Source organism: Rattus rattus, chromosome 13 (assembly GCF_011064425.1).
Source record: "Rattus rattus isolate New Zealand chromosome 13, Rrattus_CSIRO_v1, whole genome shotgun sequence".
Lineage (NCBI taxonomy): Eukaryota > Metazoa > Chordata > Mammalia > Rodentia > Muridae > Rattus > Rattus rattus.
The window spans coordinates 39,187,867-39,201,786 of NC_046166.1; the positions used below are offsets into that span (position 1 = coordinate 39,187,867).

Genomic DNA, 13,920 nt, shown 5'->3' on the forward strand with positions numbered 1-13,920 from the left:
CAAGTATGGCAGGGGCAGTGTTGTGCTGCTAATCCGAGGGAAGAGAGGAGAAACTGTTGGGGGATGGAGCTGCTGCTGGTGGTGGTGGGGCTTAGGTTTGTTGAATGTGCCCCTGACAGTGGGTCCTGGTTGGAGGTCCAGCTACTTGAATCTGGGAGAGGACACTTGTTCTAAACAGGGCAGAGCTGGGGCCTGTGAGGATATCTAAGTGTTCAGTGCAGCCCTCCCCTGCCGGAGTCCGAAGGTCATTTGCGCTTTTCGGTCTCCGACGACAAGAGGACACTTTTGGAAGGAAAGACGCAGGTCATTTTCAGAGGCTCTGTCAAGGGCGGGCCGCCTACCGGGGGTGGCAATCCTTAATTACACCCTTCTGTCTAGGAATCCATCTTCCCAGGCAGTGTCTCGCACTCCCACTTCCTCGGGTGACTCAGCTGACCCGAAATGCCCACCCTATGGAAGATCAAGAAAAGTAGTTTTCTAAGAAGGTTAGAGGTTTGATTACACCAAGAAGTGTTTCCACTTAAGTCCAAGGCAATTACCCGCCCCTTCCCCCAGGTCTTCCTCCCGGTCACTAGAGAAGAAAAGGACAGACTCCCACGCACGTACCCCGCACTTTGTTGGTGCGTGTGAATTTCAAATGGTGCTGTAAGTTCATTAGTGTTTGCAATCAGCGGCCAGCAGACCCCTCATCAGAGCCGAAAGCCGGCAAGAGCCATTCATCAGCATGAAGTGTTATTCATGGATGACCCCTAAATCACGGCGAGAGTAGTAGATACACTGATTGGTCACAGCATGGGAGCCTCGGTGCTTTCCTCGTACCCGGCGTGGCTGGGAGGAGGGAGGGAGGGAGGGGCGGCGATAGGGACGTGGTTCAGTCCGGCAAATCCCATTTGACAGCGAAAAAAGCAGAAAACCGGGAATCTCATTTTTTGAATAAAGAAGAAGAAGAAATAAAGTACCTGTCATCTTGACAAGTGGCGGAGCGGAGGAGTCAAGGATTATAAATGATCACAGCCAGGTCCAGCTCGCCCTGTGATTGGGCTCTCCCGCGATCCGCACCAGGGAAGCGCATGGTAGGCTCCGCTCCTGTCTTTACACACACACACACACACACACACACACACACACACACACACACACACACACACACACACACACACACACACGCACGTGTACGCGCCTGGTCTCAGGCACACTAGCCCAGAACGTCCCCGCCCTTGCCCACAATTACAGTCCTGGATGCTGCTCCCTGGCACAGCGCCCTGCTCGCCTGCTCACCTTTCCCTTCTCTCCTTCCTCCCTCGCCTCCTCCATCCTCCCACTCCCCGGACCAAGAAACCGGGATTCTGGCCGGTGGAGGAGGTTGGAGGGGCCGGGCGGGAAGCGCGAGGGGGAGCGCGCGGGGGAGAAAAAGAAAGTGAACTCATTGGCGCCCGCGCGCTTCCCTCCCCTCGCCCGGTCCCCCGGCCGCCCGGCCGTGGGCAGCGGAGGAAGTTGTAACACTTGCATCTCCCCCTCCCACCCCTCCCCTCCATGGGCCCCCTCCCCCGCGCCCGGCGCCTTTGAATTTGGCCAGGCGAGCGCTGGGGCGGACGCGGCGGCGGTGGCCGGGGAACGAGCGGGCGAGCGGGCGGCGCGGGCGAGCAGAGCGCGGTAAGTGCGGCGCCGTGCGCCCTCCTTCCTTTCTGGGGTCCTAGCGCCCGGGCTTCGGGCGGGAGGGCGGAGAGCGAGCTGGGAAACGCGGTTCCGTCTCCCAAGCGCCGCTCCGAGGGGCGGCTGCGAGTTGGCCAGCCTTACAGTCCGCAGAGCATCCCAGCTCCCAGACTCTCCGAGCTCTGGAGTCCCTGTTCCGGCCTCGGGTCCCCGCCCCTCCCTCGCGTCTGCCACCCTTGGCAGCAGGCTCAGGTGGGAACTTTGGCGGTGCCTCCCACCTGGCTTCGGGGCAGGGATTCAGGAACTCTGGACTCTCTGGGTTTCCCCGAGGAAGGTGGTTCCCGGGAGCCTGTGGGGCAAGGAGTGTAGATGACCTCGCTCTCTTAGGGGGTGCTACCCAGTTAGGGACACAACCTCTGGTTCTCTGGGAAGGTATCTGGAAGGCTCCAGTGGGACTTCCGGGAGAGCTGGAAGCCTTGGGGTGTCTGCCTTTGCCCGGGGTGTGGAGAGGAAGCTTCCCTAACTGCCAGACTGTTAAGTTGCCAGGAGTGAAAGAACTGGGGCTGAGGATGCTGAGAGGAGTGGTGATCTCGGCTGAAACTTGATCTGGAAACTCTGGATGGGACTGAAAGCAAACAAAACATACCCTGACCAAGGCATTAAAAAATTACAGATGGGTGAGCCTGCTACTCGCTTCAGGTCACTATCATGTTTTACAACTGACGAAAGGGGCTTCAGATGTTTCAGGTTGGGGTGAATGATGCCTGATCTTTGCTGAGCCCCTTATTAAATGCTGTCCAGATTCCATTCCTGCTGCCTCTCCTGGAAGTCAGTAGTGGAGGTTAACTTGTTAATTATTATCATGGAGAGACGATAGTAAGCAATTCCACAGGGTAATAATGGAGCGAGTGCAATTGTTTTCCGAGATCCTTATGATTGTAAGCTAAAGAAAAGTTCTCAGTACTTTGGAGTATATGTGTTGGAAGAGAGCTAGCCTGGTACTTTCCAGGGCCCCAGGCAGCTGGGCTAGCAGAGACTGGGGTTCTCCCGGAACAATACCCTTGCTTCTTATCTTCTGGTAATGTATTTATCAAACATTTGTAGACTCTGGCAGAATCCACTGGTTGGTCTTTTTACTAGAAATAGCAATATGTGAAGGCATTATCTTGCTCTTCCGTTGTCAGATGAAAAGAAATGAGAGAGAGAGAGAGAGAGAGAGAGAGAGAGAGAGAGGAAAGAAAGAAAGAAAGAAAGAAAGAAAGAAAGAAAGAAAGAAAGAAAGAAAGAAAGAAAGAAAGAAAAGCTAGCACATTTGGAAACCTTAAAAAAGGATCCCTTAAAGAAGTATTACAGCCTAACAGTTGATTTGATTTCCTGTCTTTAGAAGACCCCATACCTGCTTGAAAGAAATATTCTCGTAGCCTTTCTAGAATTAGGGACAGACTTTAGAATTTGGAATAGTTGCACAATCACAATATTTTTAAATAAATTTTAACGTTAAAACTCATTTTACACATTGCTCAGCAATCTTATCTTGTGTGTTCCAGTGTATGTTTTTAGCACCCAAAACTTCTGGCTTGGATTTCCTAATATGTGAAGTTCGTGAGGAGCCTTGGAAGTTTCGATTTTTTGATTCTAAATTCAGAGCAAATATTTAATTCTTTATGTAAGAGTAAGAGGTTAGTTCGGTAATAAGACTTGCTAATCCCACTTTAAAATGTCATGGCATTCACAAATTATTCTTAAATTCTTCAAAGCTAGGGGGTTTACAATGACATTAGTTATTCTAGTGTGTATTTCAGATCTATGAGCATCTCTCTTCCTGTTGCAGTCTCCTTAACACTCTTGCCTTTTAAAATGAGGAATTTTAATATTCTTACCTTTAAAAAGTACTACTTTCATTGCAGGAAATATATAGCTTTAAAATGATATACAATAATATGGAATATTCTTTTGAATAAGACAATAAGACAATGTTGCATCTTATATATACTGAACCAATTTGGGCAGGAACTAGGCTAGTATTTATGTATTTGGAAAATAATGAGAATCCTATGTCAATAACATTAAAATTAGCAATTCAGAGTCAAGAATATTGACTAATGAACATTGCTACTATTTTTTTTAAAGGTTATAGCGTGCATATGGCTGGCTACTTTTCTAAGTGGGACGTTTTTGTGCAGCTGTGTTCTCTAGAAACAAATGAAAGGATGTAGTGTGGAGGCTTTTCTCACTCTGGTCTTGTAGGAGTCTTTTGGGTTGAGAAAGGAACCTGCTTTATTAGGGTGAGGACAAAGGAAGATAAGGATGCTTACCTTTGAATAGAAACAAAGCCTCCAAATACAGCAAAAGTTTTACATTCGTTTGAAAAGGAGACAGAGCTAGACAATAATGATCCCGTTAGCTAGTTGAAGCTGATCTTTCTTAGCTTTGCTTCTGAGAAGTAAGAGTAATGCCTCTCTTTGTAAAGAGTCAAGTAAATAAGAGATGGGGGGGGGTGAGGCGTTATCACTGTGAGTAGAGCTTTCTGTCAGAACACTAAACCAGTGATTGGGCTGTATGTACGACAACGATGATTTTTACAAGTGCTAAGAAAGTGCATTTGGGAATACTGGTTTATCTTACCTGCAACGAAGAGTCTAGAAATAAGTCCAGACTGTGATCATTCCCTATGTAAAGGGTCCACCCATCCAACTTACTTAGGGTCTAAAGACTGGTTATTTTAATCTATGTATTCTGCCTCTTCACTCAACTTTATTTCAGCCCTTAGCATTTGGATTCCTGGGTGGCTGCAGGATGGCAGGGAGGTGCTGTTTCTGTGTGAAGCTGGGTATTCAGGAGCAGTCTGAATCGCCTCGCCCCTTTGTTGGAGCTTGTGTGGGGAGAACTATTGAACGGGACGTCTTCCACATAGCTCCTCCACTCAGGGTCGCCTTTCATAGTCAGACGTGCGTCTCAACTCCGAGGAATGCTTTTTCTTACATAGGTAGAGAATATTATGAGTTGCAACTTTACTTTCATTGTAATCTGCAATTGGTTAGAGCCCCTTTGGGTTTTCACTTCAAGTCCGTGTTCCTCTTCGCTTTATAAAGTGGGAGGTGACAGTCCAGAGAAGAATTTAACTCACACTTGCAGAAGGAAGCCTTGCCCTGAAGAGGTGGTGGTACACTGATAACAGCGCTGCTTCAAAGTTTACAGCAACCAAGTTTGAAGAATGATTTCTTGTAAGCTCCTTTTTAGAGCACATTTAAAACCTAATTTTGGGGATACCAGCTGTTTTAAGAGTCCTAATGGAAATTTTGTGCCTCGGAAAAAAAAAGGTAGAACAAATGACTTAGACTGAAAACTGATTAATTGTTGTGTCTTATAAAACCTGATTTATTTTATACTTTTTTTATATCAGGCATTACCATTATGAAGCACTCCTTCTAATTGAGATTAATGTTTCAGAGCAAAGAAGCGGTTTGGAGGGCTGCATTCATTTTGAGTGCTGTTGTAATCAATTTTAGATACAGTATCCCACAATGGATCAGTTTGCATCCAAACCTGCCTTATTATGTAGAATTAACCTGCTGGTGATTGATAGCGAGACTTCTCTGTCCTGAAAAGTCATTTGTTTCCAAACAAGTGTGGTGGTTCGTGAAAGTTTCAACATAGCACTTCTCAGAATGACAGTCTCTTTGGTTTGGGGACCCTATTTTGAGTTTTTTTTTTTTTTTTTTTTTTTGAAGAAACACCACGTAAAGCTCGAGGAAACAATCGATTCATTTTCAGCAGAAGTCTCACTTTTTGTCCTAATGTAGCCTGCATCAGAGCATGTGTTCCTCACATCAAAGGAGTTTATGGCATTCAAGTCATGGGGTGGTAATCCTTACTCCTGTAGATGATTCCTTCTTTCTTTTCCTTTCTTTTTGTTTATGTCAGCATCCCAGTTGAGCATTTCCGAGCTTTCTTGGAATTAGAAGTGCGTACGTATTAGGGTTTTATTGCATAAACTGAGAAGTGCTCTCCTGTCTACTACAGTGAATTCGATCACTCCACCGTGATGTTTGCCTGGGTTTCCCTGTGTGTATCAGGCCGGCTTCAGCTTGGTCAGGTTCTTCAGAAATAGAGAGTAAGATCTCCGTAGCCTTTGGTATTGCAGCATGGATTGCGGTGGGCACTGGAAGGCTCAGTGAGACCGCTGGAAGTTTAGACGATGAATCTGGAAAAGCATTCTGCTATACCTGTGATGCAAAAGGTTTCAAAAGACACACAGTTGTGTGTGGTACGCAAGAAATCCCATGGTGGCATTGTTCTCTGGGTCCCCGGAAGAGTTACGCCTCTTGCTTTATTTCAAGCTTCTGGATAATGATAAATTATTATTGGAATTGGATTAGCTGTTTTTCCAACTTGAAGCACTCAGTTGAAAGTTGAAGCTGTTGAAATAAAGCAAGTGAAATACCCTGTTGAAAGTGTTGTCGTAGACAACCATTCCAATATAAACTATGAAAATGCAGGAGCATGTTCAAATATGGATAGTTGTTTTACACATCTAAGCCAGAGTAGAAGCCATTCATTTGAAGACATTCTGATAACTTGTTTTATAGTTTGATTGAATAACCGAGGTGATTTTTATAGTCAAATCAGGTACATAGGACTTGTTAATGGTGATCTACTCAGGCCTGTGTCTTCCTACTTAAGTCACTTGTAAATTAATGTCAGCATCCAGCTATATCCTTAGACGTCAGATGAGCAGAGAGCTAAAAGTAATGAACTGAAGATGAAGAAGAAGATGGTGATGATATTCTCTTGATAGAACTCTTAGAGAGGAGAGTGACGACAGATCTGTGATAGGTGGCAGTCTTAACTGACTTCCATGAATTTCAGATAATAGATAGTTACAAGTCTAGACATATGTGAAGCTATGTGTAACACACCAGCAAATTCTCTTTGTAAATTTGAAAGTTGATCACAGCTCATGGAGAGAAGGTTTTTTTCTTCTTTACCTCCTTCTTTCTTTCTTTCTTTCTTTCTTTCTTTCTTTTTTTTGCATTTTCTTCACATTGGTAGCAGTCTTCTGGTTCATACTGAAGCAGGGCAAAAGCAGACAATAAAACCTTTTGCAAATTAAACGATTCAATAAATCACAGTGCACATAACCACACCTACATATAGAAGCCATTGTGGAATACGATTGGCTGGCATGATATTTGCAAATATTGCGGGGTATTAAGTATTTGGAGAGGGGAGAGGATGATGTCACTAGGGTATCATAATGTGATCACATTATTTAATAATAACCAGCTATTTTATAGGTGGGTTTACTGTGTCTTTCTGCCTTAAACCCAGAAGGAGATAAAGGAGATGAAGGGAGGGTGGGAGGAGGAAGGAGGAAAGGAGAGGGGGAGGAAAAGAGGATCTGGACACCTCTGATAAAGAGTTAGGTTCTAGTGCTTTCCAAATGCAGTGCTGGGTCCACAAGAAAAGCAACGCAAAGAGCAGGTTCTGAAATTTAGGTAAATTGGGTAAGTAAAGATGAACATTAATGTAGTTTTTTTTAACTTTGAAGCATTCGCATTTTTGAACCATGCATGAAATTAGAACCCTGCTTTCTGAGACTGAAGCAAGAATCCCAAATCCTCTGAGCAAGCCATTGTATTGCAGAGGAAAGGCAGTGTCTTGATGGCCTCTTAGCATAGGTGTGCTTTCTGTAAATGTGGGGCCAAGCCTAAAGTTAAGTTTCCACATAGAGGCTAAAGTAAAAACTCAAAATTCAGAAGCCTGCATAACTTAAATAAGGTCATTAAGAGGCAACTAACAAAGGCCACTTATATTTGACGATAAGGTCCTTCATCAATTCATTCCCGTCTTTCTGTCGTTTCTTCAGTTAATGGTTAGATCATGCTGATAGTTCTTCCTGCAGTTATTAAAACTCAGGAAGAAAGAGCAGCTGCTAATGGCTGTCTTCCTACAGTCAGGCTTTGAAGCAGCTCTGGAGTCTTAGCTCTGATAGTAGAATTGTACGAATGTATGGCCTTTACCTCCCGCCCTGCACAGAAGAGAGGGGCGCTCTTTTTTAAAAAGTAGAACGAGCTAGTTCATCCTCAGCTAAGCTCAAATCATATTTTGCAATTCGAGGAGGTGTCTTTTTGAGCAACAACGTGATCCCAAAGAAGAGGTCTTCCTTCAGGAGCGACTCCAGCATCTCTGTGGTGCACAGCCTCTCCTCCTGTACTGGGATGGTCTCTTAAGAGAGTTAGTGCATATGGACTGCACGGTGGAAGGTACGTTGAACAGAGAGTAGAGTGGTACGACTGAGTAGTTGACGTCTAACGTATGGTGAGAAATGCATGGAGTATTTTGGTACATTTGCATGAAGTCAAGGCACTATATTAATACTGGAATATGTTTATTTTGATCATTGTAAGAGTGAAGCTACTGAAGAGAACATCTATTGTTTGTTTTCCGACCAGCAGATGGTCTGTTAATGTGTAACATCTCTGCTCATATTTTTAATTAAGGAATTTGGAATTTATCTACATGTAGGTGGGAAAACTTGGCAAGAGACTGTAAAAGCATCAGTATTGGGCCTTCCTCTATTTAAAATAACCACCAAAAAAAAATCTGCAAGAGACATAGCTAATAAATTCTGTTATTTTTAGAATTTCCAATCATTTCCAACTAAAGCCATGTTGAAAAGGAAAATTTTTAACTTTTCCTCATAGGAGTAAGAATGAAAACTTCCAATGGTTCTTATGTTATTTTTATACAGACAAAAATGAAATCAGCATTTCAGATGGAGATTTTTCGGTTTTTGTGTGCTTGTTAATATTACACAAATGTAGGTTAAAATATGGCAGATAGCAAAAACTTAGTGATGTTAAAATAGATAAATGACTCCTATGACAAAGGACCAAAGGCTACTGTGAAAAATAACCACGTTTTGCCTCAGGTAAAAGACAGCTAACTAAAGCTTCTCATTGGGAAATTTGGAGTCACACAACAGTATCAGTATTAACAGAAGAAGAACTCGACACAGCTCGAATCAACTGAAAACATAATCCTCATGTTGTTAGCTAGCACTCTAAACGTTCCCAAATCATCGCTAAAGTCTTGTGAGAAACCATGCTCTCTAGGAAAGAGAATGTGTGTATTGCCCTACGAAACTATCAATGAATTGGAGTTGAGAAAAGGGTGAGACCTAAAGAGAGCTGCCCAGATGTTACCCTCAACAATCAAAACAGAACAGATGTGTCCACCCACACAGTGGTGTAAGCTGGTATTTCTGTTTTAACTTAGCCTTTGACGTGTTTCCCTCCCCTGAGGGAGCATATTGACAGATTACAATAAATTTTAATTTAGATGGAATCAAAATTATTCCTCAAAGGTAAGGTACTCGTCTCAGGGATGAATAGGTTATCCTATCAGGTTTTCTGTGATTTAAAAAAATTAAGGAAATCAAAAGTCTTCCTTAACCATTGCCTTAGTCCTAATACATAGACTCTCTCAATGACAAGTCTCTGACACAAATATTTTTACGTACAATACTCATGTAATTTGATTTGCCAATTTTTTCATAATTACTAATTTTAAAACTTTTATCGTGGAAGGAACTTTGAATCAGTATAAATCATGAAATGATTTAAAAATGTTTTATATTTTGTGATTTTTAGCCTGGTTTAATTTTTGTTTGTGTTTTCATTTGTACGGTAGTAGATATATAGTAGTTTTGGTGTTCTAACTTAAAGACAGTAGTGACTTTAAGTAAAAGTCACTTAAGGACAGTAAAAATGTAATTTTAAAAATTAAATTTATTTTTAAAATTACAGATTTGAAAATAATACTTTTATTTAAGATATATTTTCAAATAAAGAAAGCCTATGTATTCGTTTGAAAATTCAAATATTGTGTCATAAAATTGAACTGTAATAATTTAAACTAAATTATTAAGCTGATTATTAAACTAAACTCTAAACTGATGCATATAGTTTTTATCTGTTACATTTTTCCATTATTTAGGAAATGAGATTTTTCTTTATGTGAGTAATATGGCCTCACGTCCGTAATTTAGGAATTGTTAGTAAGCAAAATATACAGGAACTCATGTCTGATTTCAAGTCAGCCTAAAACCAAAAATTACCTAATGTGTCTGGAAGTCTAAAAAGATCATGAATACACCTTAATTAGTGGATATCACATTTTACATTATTTAGACATTTTGAAAATATCATTAAGCTGTGCAGATACGCAACCTACAGAGATGATCAAGAAGTTCCTATGTACATGGAAGAATGATGATTATATCATTAATTCCAAGTCACAGACCATGAATATATTTGTAAAGCGAAGGTTAAATTTCAAAGAATATCAATTCTTATTATTCAAGGTTAAGATAATTTCTATAATGTCAACGTAAGTGTTCATTCACATATGACGCTAGCAAGCTCTATCTACCCTCAGTCAGTGAGGCCATAATGGAAGTCAAATGCCTTTTTCCTTCAGTTTTAAATACAATCTGCAGTTTCAAATAAAATGATTCCACTGCAGCCTGCAGATGTGTGATATATTGGTCCAATTATAATTCTGAGGAAGGGACTGGGTCCTTGTTTTGTTTGGTTTACATCAGGTTAATTTTCCTTACAACATGTGAGGGAAGTTGCACTTAAAAATTGTATTTTACTTCAGATAAGACTTTTAATATATCACATTTGGTGAATTTTATATTTAACTATATGCCAAGGTTAATGTATACTCTTTATGTCATCAATATAGCACTTTTAATTTAAATATTCCAGGTTTGTGTACTGTGTAATTAGAGTTTAAGTTGTGAAAAGGCGATATAATTTGCTTTAAACTTTTTAAATGTTGAAAAAGCAAAGTATAAATATTTCCCTACCTTGAAAAAAATGTTATTACTAACAAGCCTTTGGGAGCTCTTATTATTTTTATCTTCTTTTAAAGTGCATGTTCTAAGGTATTTTTATCATTTAAATTTAAATGTAGAACACAATAATTCGCTTTAGGAGTTGATGTAAATTAATCATGTGCATAGTGATTTTTTTTTTTTTTTTTTTTTACTTTCCAAAGGAAGTAGGTTGGCTTTGTAGATGAGGCCCTGACTCCTTTAAGATTAACAGTGGTTTGTACAAATGGCTAATTTCTTTTTTGGAAGACTGTTACATAGTTTTTAAGTTCTCATTATGACTTTTAAAAGAATAGCCCCTCAAGCAGGGGAAGCTTTGCAGCTCAGCTGAGGCTGTTTGATGAAGGATTACACATCCCCCTCTAATCTGTGATCCCAGCATCTAGTGCACAATAGAATCATCAAGGAGCACTGGACTGGCTGGCCATGGTTTCCTTTGCTTTAAACAGTTAGTTGGTTCCTTTTCTAGAAAAAAAAAAAAAACCCGTGTGTGGAATTGTCACACTAAATATACATTTAGGTCGTGAGGAGGTACAATGCTTCAAATCCAAGATCAAAAAGCACTAAGGCAGCAAAGTTTTTAGAGGAAGCCTTTTCATTTGTTGCAGATAATCAATGCCCTGGGGACTGTGGGGTCCTCAGTCATTCAGGTGTTCTACCTGCAAGCTGCAGAGTCTCTGGGGCGCCCGGAATGGTGACAATGTTGCAGGCTTTCCCTCTTGTTACTGTGGTACAGAAACTAGTGACCTACAGAAATGAGACCATCAGAAAAAGGAGTGCTAATTGTTTTTTCTGCTCGTGTACTAAACTAGGGAGTGTGGTATATGTTTTGGTCATGGCTTAAAAAACATGAAATTGCGTTGTGTTTAATGTGGGCATGAGTGTTCAAAAGAAAAAGTGTGCTTGCATTTTGGCATAAGAAATATCTTTAAAAGTAAAGTGGTCGGTCCTCTTTATGTTTATATCTGTCTCATTTAGTCAATGCCAAATAAAAGACAGAACCTTAAAAAAAAAGAAAAAATCAAAAACTGATTAACTGACACATCTCAATTGTAAAACACAGTGTTATAAAGGCAAAATTCACTGTGTGTAATTAATTTGCTTAAATCAATGCGCTGCTACCTCTGAGCTTACTAGCTTGTAAAACTTTCGAAAGAGCAGCCAAGTGGTTTATAAAATGGCACGGTGAGAAATGTCTAGGTTTTCTTGCTGTCTAACGATTCTACTGTTTGGATGCTTATTCACTGACACGTGCTGTCAACTTCAGAAGATGCGTGCACTGTAATCAGATCTCCGAGTTATCATCTGTGCAGACTTAAGAACTGTTCTCTGTTCTAAATGTCCCACTGAAAGTAGGGGTAACATGAAAACTCCCTCCTTTAGAGCTATTTCATATGCTTAAAATAAGGGCTGTTCATCAGACTACTCAATTCCTAAATTTTAGTTTATAACATGCGTTGAGGAAAAAATTTAAATAATATTCCTCAAATATCAATAATGTCGAAATTCCAAACTTCTGGTCGTTGGTAAAGCACAGCATTTGATATATGTGTTAGGTTGCCAACGGTTTGAGAATCATTCATCAGCTTCCATGTTTCTAGTTCATAGATCACATGGGCTGTAATTTAGTGTTTCCGAGTAATGCGGATTAAGGATTTGGAAGAGCAGGCTTCCCGAGTCTCCTCAGCCCGCAGCAGAGCCCTCATGCCCATCCTCCCTTCGTTATTCTAAGCCGTTATCAGAGTCCAATCTTTTCTGTCGCCACAGCTGTTTGAGAATTTGTTTTCCAGTTGTAACTACAAATACCTGTGCTGTGTGTCTGTCGCTCACTTCTCATACGTGTTTGGAAAGGAAAGGAAAGGCGAGAGGCACTCTGCGGTTCATAGATCCTTGGATGAATCTGGTATTGGGAAATTGTAGTGTCGGTAGTTATAAAGGAGAGTCATGTGCGGTGGCATTGCTAAGCTGGGGAAAATGGACAATTGAGTAATTCCTTCAGAGCAGGTCTGTTTGGATCGAGTTAAGTATAGCTCTGTAAGGTGGCTCCTGCACCACTTCTGCTCCCATTCCCCTCAAATGATGAGCCTAGGGAAACATTTTGAGGTTCCTTCACCTTTGAAAAAAAAGCATCCAAGTATGATATCATAGAGGGAAAGTCCTGAAACCTTTGTGATTAATTTGATATGCCAAGTTGGAAAATGATTGACATCACCGTGGTGCTTATTAAATAATAAACAAATAGCACCTTAGCCCTGGAGAAAGTAAGAAGAGAGCCACATTCTGGGGAGAAGAACAAATGAAAAACTCTCCTCATATATAAACTTTAAGAAATGTTTCCTTTGTCGGGGCTGGAGAGATGGCTCAGTGGTTTAGAGCACTGGCTGCTCTTCCAAAGGACATGAGTTCGAGTCCCAGAACCTGCGTGGCAACTCAGAAGCATCTGTAACTTGAGCTTCTGGGGTTCCAACACCCTCATCTGATGCACAGACATTCCTGTAGACAAAACACCCACATGCATGAAATAAAAAGGAATTTATTTACATTTGTCAACTTTTAAGGCCACTCTGTCATACTTCTTATGGTATTATCTTACTTCTTTATTATTATTATTATTATTATTATTATTATTATTATTATTATTATATCAGCATTGTACTCTCTACATGTAGGACTTGCTGTTCTTAGGAGTAAGTAACAATATTTTCCATTAGAGATTATTGAGTTCAGCGCTTATATTAGTTGTCGAAGTTGCTAGAAATGAACACAGTTCCGCTCCTTTTCTACGTATCTGAGATTCTAGAGAACACTTGCTTTCTGGTGAAAATTCTTTGGGGTACAGAGATGATAAAGGACAGGCTGCTTGGGCTTGTTTTGATTAAAGCCAATGTGTAGTGTGACCTGGTTTTCCGTGAAAGCATACTGATGGTGGAAAATGGCATTCACAATATGAGGTCAAAATATGGTTTTTGTTAAATGACTGTTGAGGCCTTATCAGATGAGCAAGTTGTTATTTATCTGTGAAAACTTGGGGATTTTCCCTTTCATAGCTGATATGTTAGACATTCAGAAGGAACGGGGGCCACTGAACTTACAGAAACTCAAAGGCTAAATGTCTAACATTCGCACATTACTGGGATGATGTGGATGCATCCTGGTTTCTAATGTCTACCTCCTTTACACAGGTCCTGTTTTCTCTCCCGAATCCTTCAGATCCAACCCTGCACATATCCAAGTGATTGTGTCCTGGAAAGGACTGTAAGAGATAAGACTCTTTCAGACCCGCAGAGGGCTTTTATGTGTAGTTGAAACTTGCCAGGGAGAGATAACAGACGGTACTCAGGGTCATGCAGAAAAGCCATGAG

General features: G+C 41.1%; 1 protein-coding gene across 1 annotated transcript in view; it reads left to right on the forward strand.

Annotated features, from left to right (window-relative positions):
- The first annotated feature begins 964 nt into the window (after window positions 1–964).
- The window catches only part of Tenm3 (teneurin transmembrane protein 3), a 603,629-nt gene continuing 590,673 nt past the window's right edge, over window positions 965–13,920 (forward strand). The window contains exon 1 of the mRNA XM_032919375.1: window positions 965–1,073. The gene's annotated coding sequence lies outside the window, so the exon portion shown is untranslated. The remainder of the gene's footprint in view (window positions 1,074–13,920) is intronic.